This window comes from Melanotaenia boesemani, chromosome 2 (genome assembly GCF_017639745.1).
Source record: "Melanotaenia boesemani isolate fMelBoe1 chromosome 2, fMelBoe1.pri, whole genome shotgun sequence".
Taxonomy (NCBI): domain Eukaryota; kingdom Metazoa; phylum Chordata; class Actinopteri; order Atheriniformes; family Melanotaeniidae; genus Melanotaenia; species Melanotaenia boesemani.
The window spans coordinates 39,686,494-39,703,196 of NC_055683.1; positions in this window are offsets into that span (position 1 = coordinate 39,686,494).

Consider the following 16,703-nt stretch of genomic DNA (forward strand, 5'->3'; position numbering starts at 1 on the left):
GCGAGGCGAAGGAAGGGAACCCCAGGCCCCCGCCCCCAACACCCAGCCAGGGCGCCCCCCAGAGGACACGTCTTAACCCCCTGCAAACGCACACACTCTTTTTTTTTTTTTTTTTTTTCTCCCCAGCCACTCACACACACTCTCACACACCTCTATATACCAACACCTCAATACGTGCACATACCTCCACACACACACGTCACGCACATACCTATAAACACACACACCGGTGCCCACATACACACACACTCTCATACCCCTCCATACACATACACCACTACACACACACTCACATACATACCTGCATATACACACAAGCACCTCCATACATACTCACGCCTCCACCCACTCCTTCACTCCTCCACACACACCTCGACCTCCACGTGCACACACTCATATATACATACCTTCACACACACCCACATCCCACATAGACCTCCACACACACACCCGCACACTACTCACACACACACATACACGCACACACCCAGACCTTCATACACACCCACACACACATACGGCACACACGTCCCTCTACACCCACCCACACACCAGCATACCCACAGACACACACACACACACACACCCACACACAAACACACCCCCACCCAGGTTCCGGGGCTGCGACCAAGCACCAGGGCACGGACCAACCCCCGGCACGGCACATCCGGACGGGCCCAGCCCCCCCCAGCAGCGGCAGACCCCCCACCCCCAGGAGCGGGGGGAGACCCGACGCCCCAGAGCCCGGGGCCCCCACCCGGCCCACCCCGGGCCCGACCGGCCACCCGGCCAGGGGCCGACGGACACCGACCCAGGCACCCCGGCAGCCACCCCCCACCGCCACGAGGCAGCCCCACCCCGGGGCCCACCCAATGCCGCCCGCCCAGACCGGAACCCCCAGCCGACCCAGCAGCGGAGCAGCCTAGATCCCCACCCAGGAGACAACCGGAGACCTGAAGCCACCAGGGACCCCCCACCCACATCCGCCCCCATCCCAGCGAAGCCGCAATCCTCCACCTACATTAAGTGATGTAGCCAGTCACAGGGGACCAGAGGGAATGAAAGTCATCTGACTGGTTCCTGGAGGAGGCAGACATTGTCTCAATGCTGATGTGATCTAACAGGAGATTTCTAAACTGCTGGATAGACAAATTATTCTTATCTTTCCAGTTCACAAGAATAGTTTTCTTTGCGATGCATAAGACTGCGAGGACCAAGTTTATGGAGTGTATTCCTATGTTGGTGTCACCCAGGTCGCCCAGTAGGCAAAGTGTGGGGTTTGCAGGAAAACTAGTTTTAAACCATTTTGAGAGATCTTCACACACCTTAATCCAGAACCTTTGGACAGGTGTGCAGGACCACAGCGCATGGATGTAGCTATCAGAGGTGTTCTCAGAGCAGTGTGGGCAGATATCTGATGGTGAAAGGCCCATCCTGAACATCCTGTGTCCTGTATAATGAGTTCTATGGAGAATTTTGAATTGTATTAGTTGTATATTTGAATTCTGAGTCATTTTAAACGTGTTTAAACATATTTGTGACCATCTTTTCTGATCAAAGTTATTAGATAAATCATCTTCCCATTTTGAAGTTGGGAGAGATATCCTGTCTTCTAGCTTTGCAAGTAATCTATATATTTTTGATAATAATTTTGGAGTATTATGATTCAGGAATTCTGCTATTCTGACAGGAAGCTGCAAGTCTAACTGTACAGGGGTATACTTCTTACATATAATTGATTTTAGTTGGTGGTACTCTAAGAATTTATTGCTGTTGATTCCATACTGTGAGACAATTGTGTTGAAAGATACAAAGTTTCCATTTTCTATTATCTGTCCTAACTGTTGTATTCCTTTAGTCTTCCATTGAGTGAAGTTTATCATCTTTTTGTTCTGCAGGATGTCAGGGTTGTTCCAGATGGGTGTAAGTCTACATGGAAAGAGGGAAGATCTGGTTATCTTACAGAATTCCCACCAAGCCATTAAGGAAAAACGGATGTTAAGGCTTTTAAAGCACTTATATGGTTTAATGGTTGAGCTGATGAACGGCAGGTCAGAGATGACTAAGTCCTCACACAAAGCCTGCTCCACATCTAGCCACGGCTCATCCAGATAACTGGGTTTGAGCCACTTGGAGATGTACTGCAGCCTGTTAGCTATAAAGTAGTTATTAAAGTTTGGTAGGTCCAGTCCTCCTCTATCTTTAGTCTGCTGTAAGGTTTTAAGACTGATACGTGACGGCTTGTTTTTCCAAAGAAACTTGGATATGAAAGAGTCCAGAGATTTAAACCAACTGGTGGAGGGTTTAGTGGGTATCATTGAAAATAAATAATTAACTTTAGGTAGGATCATCATCTTAATGGTGGCAACTCTCCCCATTATTGAGATGGGTAAGCGCCTCCACCGTAAGAGATCATCTTCTATTGTTTTTAGTAGCTGAACATAGTTTAATTTTGTTAAATCTGATAATCTGGGGGAAATATTTATACCTAAATATCTAATGTTTCCTGTCTGTATTTTGATATTAGGGATGTTTTGTAGGTCACAGTTGATGGACATGGCTGTAGTCTTAGACCAGTTAATAGAATAATCAGATATTGATGAGAACTTATTAATAACTGTGATTGTCTCAGAGAGTGATGTTTGTGAGTTCTGAAGGAAGAGTAATACATCATCTGCATAAAGACTTATTTTATGTTCTATATTTTTGCCCTGGATTCCTTTAATTTCTGTATTTTGTCTAATAGCAGCTGCTAACGGCTCTATGAAAATGGCAAAAAGTGAGGGGGAGAGTGGGCAGCCTTGTCTGGTGCCTCTCTGTAAGCGGAAGCTTGGAGAAGTTTGATCGTTGGTTTTCACACATGCATTTGGGTTATTATATAATATTTTAATCCTCTCTATGAAAGAAGGCCCAAACCCAAATTTGTCTAGTGTTGCAAATAGAAACTTCCAGTTTACCCTGTCGAAGGCTTTTTCTGCATCTAGAGAAATGATTGTGGATTCTAGATTATGTAAAGTAGAGTAATCAATGAGGTTAATTAGTCTACGTGTGTTAGTAGATGAATGTCGACCTTTTATAAAACCTGTCTGGTCCGGATGTATTATAAGAGGGGTTATTTTTTCTATCCTTCTGGCAAGAGCTTTACTAATTATTTTCAGGTCTACATTTATTAAAGATATGGGACGGTAACTGGATGGAAGTGTGGGGTGCTGTTTAGACAAGGTATGCCAAACCGACTGAACACCGACACAATGAAACTTCCAGCATTATCGTACTTAGCCGTTAGCTAGCTGGTCTGTTAGCTTCCAGGCTAGCAAGCTGCTGCTGCTGCCTGAGTCTGCGAAGGTAGAAGAAGATTCAGGCAACGGAGAAGCCGGAAGAAAATTAGAGTCAGAATGTGTGAAGAGACGGAGTGAACGACAGAAAAGATGAACGTTCATTAAATCATGCTTCTTTCAATTCAGCTAAACCTACAGCCGCACTGCTCCTCCACTTGCTCCTCCGTCTGCTCCTCCGTCTGCTCCTCCACCTGATCCTCCGTCTGAAAGTGTAACTAACTGTTTTTTGGAAGCAGTTGTTATGAAACTGGTATCCAACAAATCCCCTGGTCGTGACAGTCTTACAGCAGACTTTTATAAATCCTCTTGGAACGACGTGAGACTCCTTATATTTCATACAATACAGGAATGCTGTTACGACCCAGTTCAGGGGTATGAGAGGCGTAACAAAAGAAGAGAACTGCAGACAGATGTTCATGACGTAAGCTAACAGATCTTATTGGAACAAGTGGAAATGGAGAACAAACAAATGGTGGTAAATGAAAAGTGTTGGGGTTAGCGAAGCTGCTCAAAGCAAAAACAGAAAATAACCGCTATGGTCTAACTCAAAATCAGCCAGTTGAAAGCAAAAACCAGAAATAACCAAACGGGAGGACGGAAACTGGCCTACTAATCTAAGTTAACGAAGAGTGAAGCAGTTTCAGTAGCTATGCTGATATAAAGCTCTACATACAATTACAATTACAAAACTAACCAGCACATTCTAACTTTAACAACTAACTAATTAACAACTTTAACTAATACAACTGAAAGAGAAGCCAAAAGGGCTTTACGTATTACCAAACACCAAACAAAGATAACAAAAAACAAGACTGTCAGTCAGCAAAATGAAGAACACAAAAGACAAACAGTTTTAACTCTGTTGGAAACAAATACTAATCTTGCTTCTCAAAACCACCAACTAAGCACACGGTCACAATCAAGTTCACAAGCCAAGGGCAGCCTGTCTGTGCAAACAGTTGCTACTGACTGAGCGGTTGCAGCAGTGCTTTACTTCCTGGTGGAAGGCAGCAGGAGCAGGGATTGGACCAGCAGTTATCCAATCAGGCAGGTGAAGGCGAAGGTGTGACAGTACCAGCCGACTCCAAACAGGCAACAGAGGGCAGAAGTTTACCTGCAGGATGAGTCCCAGGTGGAGGCAATGAGTGGCAGCTGTAACACATGCATAGAAAAAAAAGAATTACTGCCAAGCATGAAACAAGGGCTTATAACACTAATCCCAACACATGGTAAGGACAAAGACTACTGGACACCCTGAGACCAATCACACTATTAAACACAGAGTAGAAACTCTTATCAGGAAACTTGCAGCAAGACTTCAGACCGGTATAAATCAGATAATTAGTGAAACACAATCTGGCTTCCTTGGTGGAAGAATAATTTACAATAACATCAGGTTGGTCCTGGACTTCACTGCCTACAGTGACATGTTTACAGGAAGTGGCTACCTTCTATTCCTGGACTTCTAGAAAGCTTTGATTCAGCTGAACATCCTTTCATTTTAGAAACACTCACAGAATTTGGCTTTGGAAATAAATGTATTGATCTAATTGATATGCTACACAATGACATCAACAGCTGTGTAGCTTTGGAGCCCGGTACATGTCGGAGGTTTCCAGTCAGGACGGCATCAGACAAGGATGCAACACCTCACCCTCGCTGGTTATAATGGTCGCTGAGCTGCTGGCTATCAGTCTTACAAACAATGGGGTTGAAGGTATTAACATTTTGGACAGAAACATTTTGATAAGCAAATTTGCAGATGACACAACATTGTTTTTAGAAGATGAGAGAGAAATTCCCATTGTACTTGAATTTATGAACCAGTTTTCTAAGACACCAGCTGTAAAATAAAATACTGATAAATGTAAGATTTTTGGTCTACATGACCAAACAGCTCAAGCAGTTTGTAATATCACAATTAAAACTGGAGTAAAATATTTGTGTATCACCATCACAAAAAAGAAAAAAAAGCATGTAAAATATAATGAAAAAATTAAATCTGTTCTTAATTCATGGCTTCAAAGGGACACAACTATATGTGGAAGAGTGCTCCTAACTAAGATGGAAAGTTTATCAGGTTATTTATCCTGCTGTCTCACTGGAAATCTCTGACAAGATAATCCAACAGGTTAACAGCAATAATTTCAGCTTTATGATACACACAATACCCTCAAGCAGACCTGCACTAAACAGTAACATATAAACCAGCAGGTCGGAGGATAAACATCCCCCTGCCTGAAGAAGCCCAAACAGCTAACTGGTCCCCACATAATGTCAGCATTACTATTAAGGAGCGTCTCGCTGGCTGGACTAATCCAGATGGCGCGTTGGCGCCACCTGGTGGCCAGCGCGGGTACACGTCCACAGCAGCATGTGCCGCTCACGCTCTCCCGTCATGAACATGGCACCGTGTCTCCTTTCCTCCTAACGAAACCCTCACCTGCACCGTGGAAGAACACGGATATCTAGGCAGACTTATGGAAGTGTCTGCTGACTAACACCCATACATCCACCTAACAGAGACTCCGCCCTGTTACAGGTAAATGTCTGAGCTTAACTTCGCTCGTATCAGATAGAACTGAGCCAACAGGAAATCCTCACTTTCCTCATCGACTTAACACTCAGGATAATGAAGCAGCTGACATAAACCTCTGTAGGACGTCTCACGTAGGCAGAGGAGGACTTCTACAGCAGAACTCGTCTGCTTCACTCGTGGCTAAAACCGGAACGAACCCCAACTCTACTACGTCACTTCCCTCCCACCGTCACAGAGGCTCCGTCCTACACACCCACAACCCAGTCTTTTCTACAGGGGCTTCAGCCCCCACAATGGGCTAGAAACACCTCTGGTGTACACGCCATAGACTTTGCTGTAATGAAAGGAGCTTTAAAACTTAAATGCTTAAATTCCTTTACTAGACACAGAGATTCCTTCTGGTTCTGCATTCCCAGGACAGTTTTCCAAAAAATGGGAGGTACTGACTTTGTACTACGATGTGACGATGATGTACGCAAACTACCTGCAAATGATCAGATTTCCACCAGCAAGTTCTGCTCTACTGGAAGTTATTGTTCTGCCATCATGTTACACCACACAATACACCCCTTTGGAACAACCGATGCATCCTATGGAATAGAAAATCAATGTTCTTAAGAACTCGGATGGAAAGGGAATCTGGTCTATCACCCACCTAATGGACGATACAGGTGAACTATTAAATGATCCAGATTCCTGGAATTAACTGAAATTTCACTGCACAATTCAAGAGTATAATAAAGTTAAAAGCAGTTCCCATTACTGTGAGAAGAATGATCCAACAAACCAGGGAGCGTTCTGATATTCCAGTAGAACTGAAGCCGCTCTGGATCAGCGGCGACACTTGAACAGTTTGACTTCAATAACAGATTCATTGGAAACGGCTTAACAGCCACTATTACCCTTTCCACTTAAAAAGAAAGGACATTCTTAAGGACGATGATACAGAAACATCAGGAAAAGAAGGAAAAGATATTTGTCTCATCCACTTCTACCTACAACTAAAGAAGTGTTTTTAAAATCCTAAATGGAATATTCCCATCACACAACTTCCTCCATGAGAAATTTAACTTGGAGAACAACTCATGTGGATTCTGTGAGACAGAAATGGAAATAACAGAACTTATTTTTCTACTGCAAACAAGCGTAAGAAGTCTTTCAAAGTGGCTTCACTCAGAAAATATCCCAGCGCCCCTCTGAATATGTGCTGAGTCACTGCTGGAACATTCAAGGAGACGAACTTGGAATTTCTTGGGAATAACTTGATCTGCTAGCCAAACATTTTATTGATAGATGTAAATCTGCCAGAACTAAACCCACTTTAATGGTTGAAGAATGAAGTGAAAATCTTCTCAGAATGTCTTTGTAGAAAATGAAAAGAAGACAAAGACTTCTTTCCTGGATGGACTTGTTCATGTTACTAGGCTGAGACCCACCTGCTGTTTGTTCTTAATCCCCTTTCTGTTCTCCTTCATGTTATTCCTCTGAGTTCAAGAGCCGCCTTAACACATAGAACACGGATAACACGGATATAGTGGCTTTTCCCACATGTTTGTAGACATGTTGTAAACAATAAAGCTTTATTAAAAGCAGCTTGTTTTCTGATTACAGACAGTAAACATGTTGGAAAGAAGGTGAGAACGATGTTCTGTGCAGAACAACTCATGAAATGAACATAGAAGGAAGAACATCATTACTTAGTTTGAACCAAAGAAAAAAATGAGGCACTTTTGTCCATCTTTATATTTTAGGAGGAAAATTCCACATCCATAAAAGTACATTTCACAATCCAACAGCAGCATTTAAGCTGTTTCTGATTGAAGCTGATTTTTACTTTAAGTCTCTAAAACTGGTTTCTAATCAGAAATGCAGATCAATAATTAATATTCATTCACAGCTTTTCAGCCAATAAACTCTCACAAATACTATTATTATATATAGAATATTATGAAGTCTGTCACGCCAGTTTTTCTTTCATTTCTATTTCTATTTCTTTACTTTCTAGACTTTATTTTATTTTCTACTTTATTTTTCCTCTTCGTTCCGTTTCTTTCTTCATGTGCATCTTGTACAAACTGGACTGGATTTACTTTCACTGTCTGTTTATTGTTTGTCAGGTTTGAATAAAGCATAAAAACAATGAAGACACAAAGCCAATAATGTGAGACAGGTCCAGTTTCTCTGAACATCTGATGACGTTCAGCTTTAGTTTCACAGCAGTTCTCTCAGAGTTTCTGTCATACGTGTTGTTTTCTGCAGCCTGTCAGGATGTCTGATCACAGAGGAAGGCTGTGCTTCTCTGGCCTCAGCTCTGACCTCCAACCCCTCCCATCTGAGAGAGCTGGACCTGAGATACAACCATCCAGGAGACTCAGGAGTGAAGCTGCTGATGGCTGCACTGAAGCATCCACACAGACTCAGGTATGGAGAGGCTGCTGCAGCCACACAATGTCTGATAGAGGAGGAAGATCTGCAGACATTTTCTCTGTCCTTCACTCAGTCCTGCTTCATGCTGGATATGAGTGTTATATGAACCATCACACATGTAGGAGCCTTTTTCCTTTGCTCACAGCAGATATGTGAGTAGGAGAGTCTCCAAGGAGAACATCTGCAGGAACAACAGTGATAACTGTCTGTTGCTCAGAGTTTCTTCAGTCTGGAAACATCTCTGCAGGTTAAAGGGACATTCTGTCATAGAAACATCTTTTCTGTCCTCTGACCCTGGATCAGACACAGAGATGCTCCAGGAAATGTTAGCTTAGCTTAGCTTAGCACAGATATTTATAAAAGCGTGTGAACAGTCATGTTCTTGTAAAGTTCTCTTTAGAAATCAGTCCATGTGGAAATGTGCACGTGTTGATCAGACCTGTATTCCTACCTCTGTATAGATACATTTAAACACATGATGGATGAAAAGCTTCCCATGAATGATGATGCTCAGTGATTCTCCCACTTACTGGAGGCTCCTGATGCTGAACCACAGCAACAGACCCACAACATGAATTTAGATGAGACACATATAGAGCAGGAAGTATTCTGGTCCCTGAAGACTCCTTCCCTCTAGATTCTTTCATTCATGTCGTCTTCTGTTGGTGCCGCTGCTCCGTGCAACGTCACACATGAGTGTCGTTGCAGTTTTTATCAGTTTCCTTCAATTAGCTGCACACAGCTGATCACAATGATGGAGACAGTCAGTGGAGCCCCTCCCCCTGATCTGATCTGAAAAGAGGAGTTAGACAGGAAAACACAAGTTCTTTACTTCCTCATGCTCCTGAAGTCTGGCTTAGTGTTTGATGATCTGGACTCATAATGAGGACATGAATGAAAATGACTGAGAGAGTCACTGGATCTCTGTCCAGACTTTGTCACTTTACACTCAGTATTCACTCAGCAGTCACATGACTTAAATGTAGGTTGTTTTACCAGAAAATGCAGCGTCATGCTAAAGATTTCAGACCTGCCGGTGGACTGGATTCCTGTGGGACTGGATCAGGAGTCTTCCTGTATCAGTGCTGCTGATCAGTGGTGTAAATAGATGATAAGGACCTACTGGAGCCACTAGGAGGCGGAGTAGAGCCCTACTGTCCCGTAGGAATGGACTGATAACCACTGATAATGCTGCTTCAGTCATGTGATAACGGCTGGATCGGGTGCTGGAGGAGGTGATGTAGATGGCAGTGTGTGTGTGTGTTGTGATGAAGATGGTGATGTTACATCAGGTTTCCTGGTTAACGTGAAAGGACTCAGTATGTTCACAGCTGATGTTGAGGAAAGATGAGACAGACTTTCCTGAATCCTGTCACATCCTGTATTTCAGCAGCTGCAGCTCCATGTCTGACCACCAGAGGCAGTCTAACCTCTCCTCTTCACTCAGGACTGCTGCTGATCCCTCTGATTTGTTCCTGCTTTAGAAAGAAATGTGTTTGTGTCCACACAGCAGCAGGATCTGCAGGAATAATGTGAGGGAACAAATCCTCAGTGTGATGATGAAGCAGCTGTTAGTGGTCAGTAGGAAACAAGCCGTCACAGCTCCAAACACACACATCATGGCCTCAAACAGAGTCTCTGACAGTCATTTAGCTTCATGTGCAGGAAAAGAACCACTTTAACATTTCCCAGCTGAGTCACAACAAAGAATCTGAGCCAATCTGCTCTGCAGAGGAGATTATTGTCAGAAGCTGATCAATAAGACTTCAGGGCAGAGAGAAGATGCAGCTCTTGGTTAGATCAGGAGTTTCTGCAGAGTTCTTCATCTGTGAAGAGATGAAAAGGAGAAGATGGTTGAAAGAAGAAACTGGGACTTCCACAAAGCAGTTTTCTTGGTGTGGGTGTGGACCAATCAGCTTCCTGATTCTGCTCCTTCTAGTCTGGAGATGCTCCAATCAGGTGGACGTGTCCAGATGTTGGACTGTTCCTTTCTCAGTGTAGAACAAAGTGTGTATGAGAGCCATGTAATGTCCATGTTAGCATGCTCTGACCCCTCCTCCTTTCAGGGTGGAGCCTGCTGGAGAACCATGGTTGAGACCAGGAGGTCTGAGGAAGTGTAAGTGTGTTTTTCATTGGATTCATCACATTCAACCATCTTCACACTGTCCCATCACCCATTCATCAGTCAGCATCAAAGTGTCAATAGATCAATAACTGCAGCTGGATTGTGTTTGTTCTCTCCATCAGATTCCTGTCCACTCACCATCCACATGGACACAGTGCACAGAAACCTCAAACTGTCTGACAACAACAGGAAGGTGACACTTGTGGAGGAGCTTCAGTCATATCCTGACCATCCAGACAGATTTAACTTGTGTCCTCAGCTGCTGTGTGAAAATGTTCTGACTGGTCGCTGCTACTGGGAGGTCGAGTGGAGAGGAAGAGTTTTTATATCAGTGAGTTACAGAGAAATCAGAAGGAGAGGAAACAGCAGAGACTGTTGGTTTGGATTCAATGATCAGTCCTGGAGTCTGAGATGCTCTGATGATAAAGGTTACTCTGTCTGGCACAATAACAGAGAAACACGCATCACCTCCTCCTCCTCCTCCTCCTCCTCCTCCTCCTCTGTCTCTAACAGAGTAGCAGTGTATGTGGACTGTCCTGCTGGCTCTCTGTCCTTCTACAGAGTCTCCTCTGACTCACTGATCCACCTCCACACCTTCATCACCACATTCACTCATCCTCTCTATGCTGGATTTGGGTTCTGGTTCTGGTCTGGTTCCAGGTTTGGTTTCTGGGTGTGTGTGTGTTGAGTGTAAAGAGTGTGATGGTAGCAGAGAAACTCTGACTGGTGAACAGATAGTTCAGTCTGTACATGTCTGTCTCTTTCACTCAGAAACATCTTTTCAGATTCATGGATTCAATCAGTTTGTGTGTGAAACTCTTCTAAATGATTCCTTGGAAACTTCTTCCTCTTCCAGTCCTTTAAAGATGGAAGCTGTGCTTCTTCCAGGATCCACATGTTGTTTCCAGTCAAAGCTTCACACTGAATATCAGGATGTTGTGTTGACTTCATGTCAGCTGCAGTTAGTTCCACTTCATGATGCTGGAAATGAAAATCCTCCCAGTGTTTCACTCTTAGTTTGTTTGCTTCATTCTGTCTTTATTTGGACTTTCTCACATTTTCACATGTTGAATTAAAGATTCATTGTTACATCACAAATTTCATGTTTTGCTTCATTTTTCACCACAAATGTTTGACTTTCTACTTGAAATGTAGAATTTAAAGAACTTTTATTAAAACTTTCACGTAAAAATTTTGTCTTTATTTTCATTCAGATTATTTTAGACTTTTTGTGAAAATATTTGATGTTTAATGAAAAATAAATATGATGTAATTCCTCTTTTATTTCTATTCATATGGTTTTAATATTTTATCTCAAATTTTATTTTATTTTTTGTTTCATTCCAGTAACTCGTTGGAATATTTAGATTTTTTCATGTTTTCCATCATGTTTTTTTTTTTTTTTTTTTTTTTTTTTTAACCTGTCTTGTCCAGCATCGTTGCAAACAGAATGATTGTCTGGCTGCCGTCTGGTGCTGGGCAATTTTACTCTATCAAGCAGGGATTTATACTACATGTATAAAGTCCCTCTTGATGACATGAAAAACTTTATTAAATCAGACTCTTAATGCTGGACTCGACCGGAGGGGACAGAGAGAGAGAGAGATAGAAAAGAAAGTAGAGAGAAGAGGGAGGGGAGAGAGAGGGACAGAAAGGGTGTGGGGAGTGCGGGTGGGGACTTGAAACATCATACAGAAGACCATGTAATCCATACTACTTACAACATATATAGCTAAGATCATCCTGGCCAGTAGGTCATTACACAACTAGTTGATAATAGTAACAATAATAATAATCACAATAATAGTAATAATAATAATAGTAGTAGTAATAATAATAAGAGTAAGAGTAATAATAATAATAATAAGAACCGAAATAATAAAAAAAAAGAAAAAAAAATATGATAATAGATATAAGTGAAACTGCTGTATTCAAGAACACGCGCAGAGAAACCTGTGTGGATATGCTGGAGAACTCGGCCTCATGGCGACGCAAAGACTGTGTGGAGACGTTCAGGAAGGAGTGACCATGCAGAGTGATCATGCAGATGCCACCTCACTTGAACAGAGGCCAGAGTCAGGCCAGCGGTCCCGAGACCCAGGCCACCAGCCCCCCCGTAGGCTACAGATCCCGACCGGTCCACAGAGACGACCACTCGCCCGCCCAGGAAGGCAGCAGCAGGAGACCCCAGCAGGAGCCGCCCCGCGGACACAGGGCACCGGCCCCGGCAGGCCGAGGCCAGCAGTCCCCGACCCCCCCGGGCACCGGCCGCCCGGGACAGACGGGGCAGAGGGCCCGGGCCCAGGAGCGCAGGGACACCCCCCACCCCCACAGGCCAAGGGCCAGCACGCCACCCGGGGGGACCCGGCCCGCCCAGACGGCCACCGCCAGAGGCCAGCCCCACACCCCAGCGCCCAGCCGCACACCCCGAGAACCAGTCCTGCCCCCCCCCCCCCAGACCAACACACACAAACACACACACTCTCCTTCCACTCCTCCATTCATCCTCCCACACATACACCATCCAACCCTTACATACTCTGTCCTCCCACACACACACACCATCCTTCCACCATCCATCCTTCCACACACACACCATCCTTCCACCATCCATCCTCCCACACACTCACCATCCTTCCACCATACACTCTCCCACACCTACCCCATCCTCCCACACACACATCATCCCTCCACCACTCATCCTTCCACACATACACCATCCTCCACCTTCACACCTCCCACACACACACACACACACCATCCTTCCACTACCCATCCTCCCACACATACATCATTCTCCTACACATACACCGTCCTCCCTCTCCTACACCAAACATCCACCTTCACGTACCCCATCCTCCCACACACACACACACCACCCCTCCATCACCCACTCTCCCAAACATACACCACTCCCCCACACACACACCATCCTCCCTCCCATACACCATCCATCCTCCTGCACACACACCATTCTTCCACCATCCATCCTCCCACACACTCCCCATCCCTGCACCATACATTCTCCCACACATACCCCATCCTCCCCCACATACATCATCCCTCCACCATTCATCCTCCCACACCCACACCACCCCCCCCTCCCACACACCACACATCCCAGGAGCGGGGGGAGACCCGACGCCCCAGAGCCCGGGGCCCCCACCCGGCCCACCCCGGGCCCGACCGGCCACCCGGCCAGGGGCCGACGGACACCGACCCAGGCACCCCGGCAGCCACCCCCCACCGCCACGAGGCAGCCCCACCCCGGGGCCCACCCAATGCCGCCCGCCCAGACCGGAACCCCCAGCCGACCCAGCAGCGGAGCAGCCTAGATCCCCACCCAGGAGACAACCGGAGACCTGAAGCCACCAGGGACCCCCCACCCACATCCGCCCCCATCCCAGCGAAGCCGCAATCCTCCACCTACATTAAGTGATGTAGCCAGTCACAGGGGACCAGAGGGAATGAAAGTCATCTGATTGGTTCCTGGAGGAGGCAGACATTGTCTCAATGCTGATGTGATCTAACAGGAGATTTCTAAACTGCTGGATAGACAAATTATTCTTATCTTTCCAGTTCACAAGAATAGTTTTCTTTGCGATGCATAAGACTGCGAGGACCAAGTTTATGGAGTGTATTCCTATGTTGGTGTCACCCAGGTCGCCCAGTAGGCAAAGTGTGGGGTTTGCAGGAAAACTAGTTTTAAACCATTTTGAGAGATCTTCACACACCTTAATCCAGAACCTTTGGACAGGTGTGCAGGACCACAGCGCATGGATGTAGCTATCAGAGGTGTTCTCAGAGCAGTGTGGGCAGATATCAGATGGTGAAAGGCCCATCCTGAACATCCTGTGTCCTGTATAATGAGTTCTATGGAGAATTTTGAATTGTATTAGTTGTATATTTGAATTCTGAGTCATTTTAAACGTGTTTAAACATATTTGTGACCATCTTTTCTGATCAAAGTTATTAGATAAATCATCTTCCCATTTTGAAGTTGGGAGAGATATCCTGTCTTCTAGCTTTGCAAGTAATCTATATATTTTTGATAATAATTTTGGAGTATTATGATTCAGGAATTCTGCTATTCTGACAGGAAGCTGCAAGTCTAACTGTACAGGGGTATACTTCTTACATATAATTGATTTTAGTTGGTGGTACTCTAAGAATTTATTGCTGTTGATTCCATACTGTGAGACAATTGTGTTGAAAGATACAAAGTTTCCATTTTCTATTATCTGTCCTAACTGTTGTATTCCTTTAGTCTTCCATTGAGTGAAGTTTATCATCTTTTTGTTCTGCAGGATGTCAGGGTTGTTCCAGATGGGTGTAAGTCTACATGGAAAGAGGGAAGATCTGGTTATCTTACAGAATTCCCACCAAGCCATTAAGGAAAAACGGATGTTAAGGCTTTTAAAGCACTTATATGGTTTAATGGTTGAGCTGATGAACGGCAGGTCAGAGATGACTAAGTCCTCACACAAAGCCTGCTCCACATCTAGCCACGGCTCATCCAGATAACTGGGTTTGAGCCACTTGGAGATGTACTGCAGCCTGTTAGCTATAAAGTAGTTATTAAAGTTTGGTAGGTCCAGTCCTCCTCTATCTTTAGTCTGCTGTAAGGTTTTAAGACTGATACGTGACGGCTTGTTTTTCCAAAGAAACTTGGATATGAAAGAGTCCAGAGATTTAAACCAACTGGTGGAGGGTTTAGTGGGTATCATTGAAAATAAATAATTAACTTTAGGTAGGATCATCATCTTAATGGTGGCAACTCTCCCCATTATTGAGATGGGTAAGCGCCTCCACCGTAAGAGATCATCTTCTATTGTTTTTAGTAGCTGAACATAGTTTAATTTTGTTAAATCTGATAATCTGGGGGAAATATTTATACCTAAATATCTAATGTTTCCTGTCTGTATTTTGATATTAGGGATGTTTTGTAGGTCACAGTTGATGGACATGGCTGTAGTCTTAGACCAGTTAATAGAATAATCAGATATTGATGAGAACTTATTAATAACTGTGATTGTCTCAGAGAGTGATGTTTGTGAGTTCTGAAGGAAGAGTAATACATCATCTGCATAAAGACTTATTTTATGTTCTATATTTTTGCCCTGGATTCCTTTAATTTCTGTATTTTGTCTAATAGCAGCTGCTAACGGCTCTATGAAAATGGCAAAAAGTGAGGGGGAGAGTGGGCAGCCTTGTCTGGTGCCTCTCTGTAAGCGGAAGCTTGGAGAAGTTTGATCGTTGGTTTTCACACATGCATTTGGGTTATTATATAATATTTTAATCCTCTCTATGAAAGAAGGCCCAAACCCAAATTTGTCTAGTGTTGCAAATAGAAACTTCCAGTTTACCCTGTCGAAGGCTTTTTCTGCATCTAGAGAAATGATTGTGGATTCTAGATTATGTAAAGTAGAGTAATCTATGAGGTTAATTAGTCTACGTGTGTTAGTAGATGAATGTCGACCTTTTATAAAACCTGTCTGGTCCGGATGTATTATAAGAGGGGTTATTTTTTCTATCCTTCTGGCAAGAGCTTTACTAATTATTTTCAGGTCTACATTTATTAAAGATATGGGACGGTAACTGGATGGAAGTGTGGGGTCTTTGCCTGGTTTTAGCAATAGTGTTATATTAGCTAAGTTCATATTTTGCAGTATTTTTTGTTTTTCCTGTATTTCTAACAACATATTATAAAATGTAGGAGCTAGCGTTGTCCAGAATTCCTTGTAAAATTCTGCTGAGTAACCATCTGGACCCGGGGCTGTATTGTTGGGCATATGTTGGAGAGCTTCGTGGAGTTCATCTACAGTAATAGGTGCATCTAAAGTTATTTTATTTTCATTTTTTAGTTTTGGTAGATTAATGTTGTTTAAAAATTGTTCAATATGTTCATCTGTTGGATTAATCTGTGATTCATATAATGTTTTATAGAAGCTTCTAAACGTGTCATTTATCTTGTCTGGGTCATGGCTGATGTTTCCGTCTTGATCTTTAACAGAGGAGATTGTTGGTTTCTCCTTGTTTGTTTTTAGTTGATTTGCTAAAAACTTTCCAGATTTGTTACTGTGTTCAAAGTTCTCCAAGCGAAGTCTTTGCACTAAAAACTGTGTTTTTTTATCTATAATTTCTTTAAGCTGCAATTTAGTTTTCCTTATATTATTCATTGTGTGCTCTTCGGGGGAAATGCGGTAAGCCTCCTCCAATGATTTAATCCTGAGTTCTAATTCTAAAACTCTTGCTGTTTCCTTCTTCTTCTTAT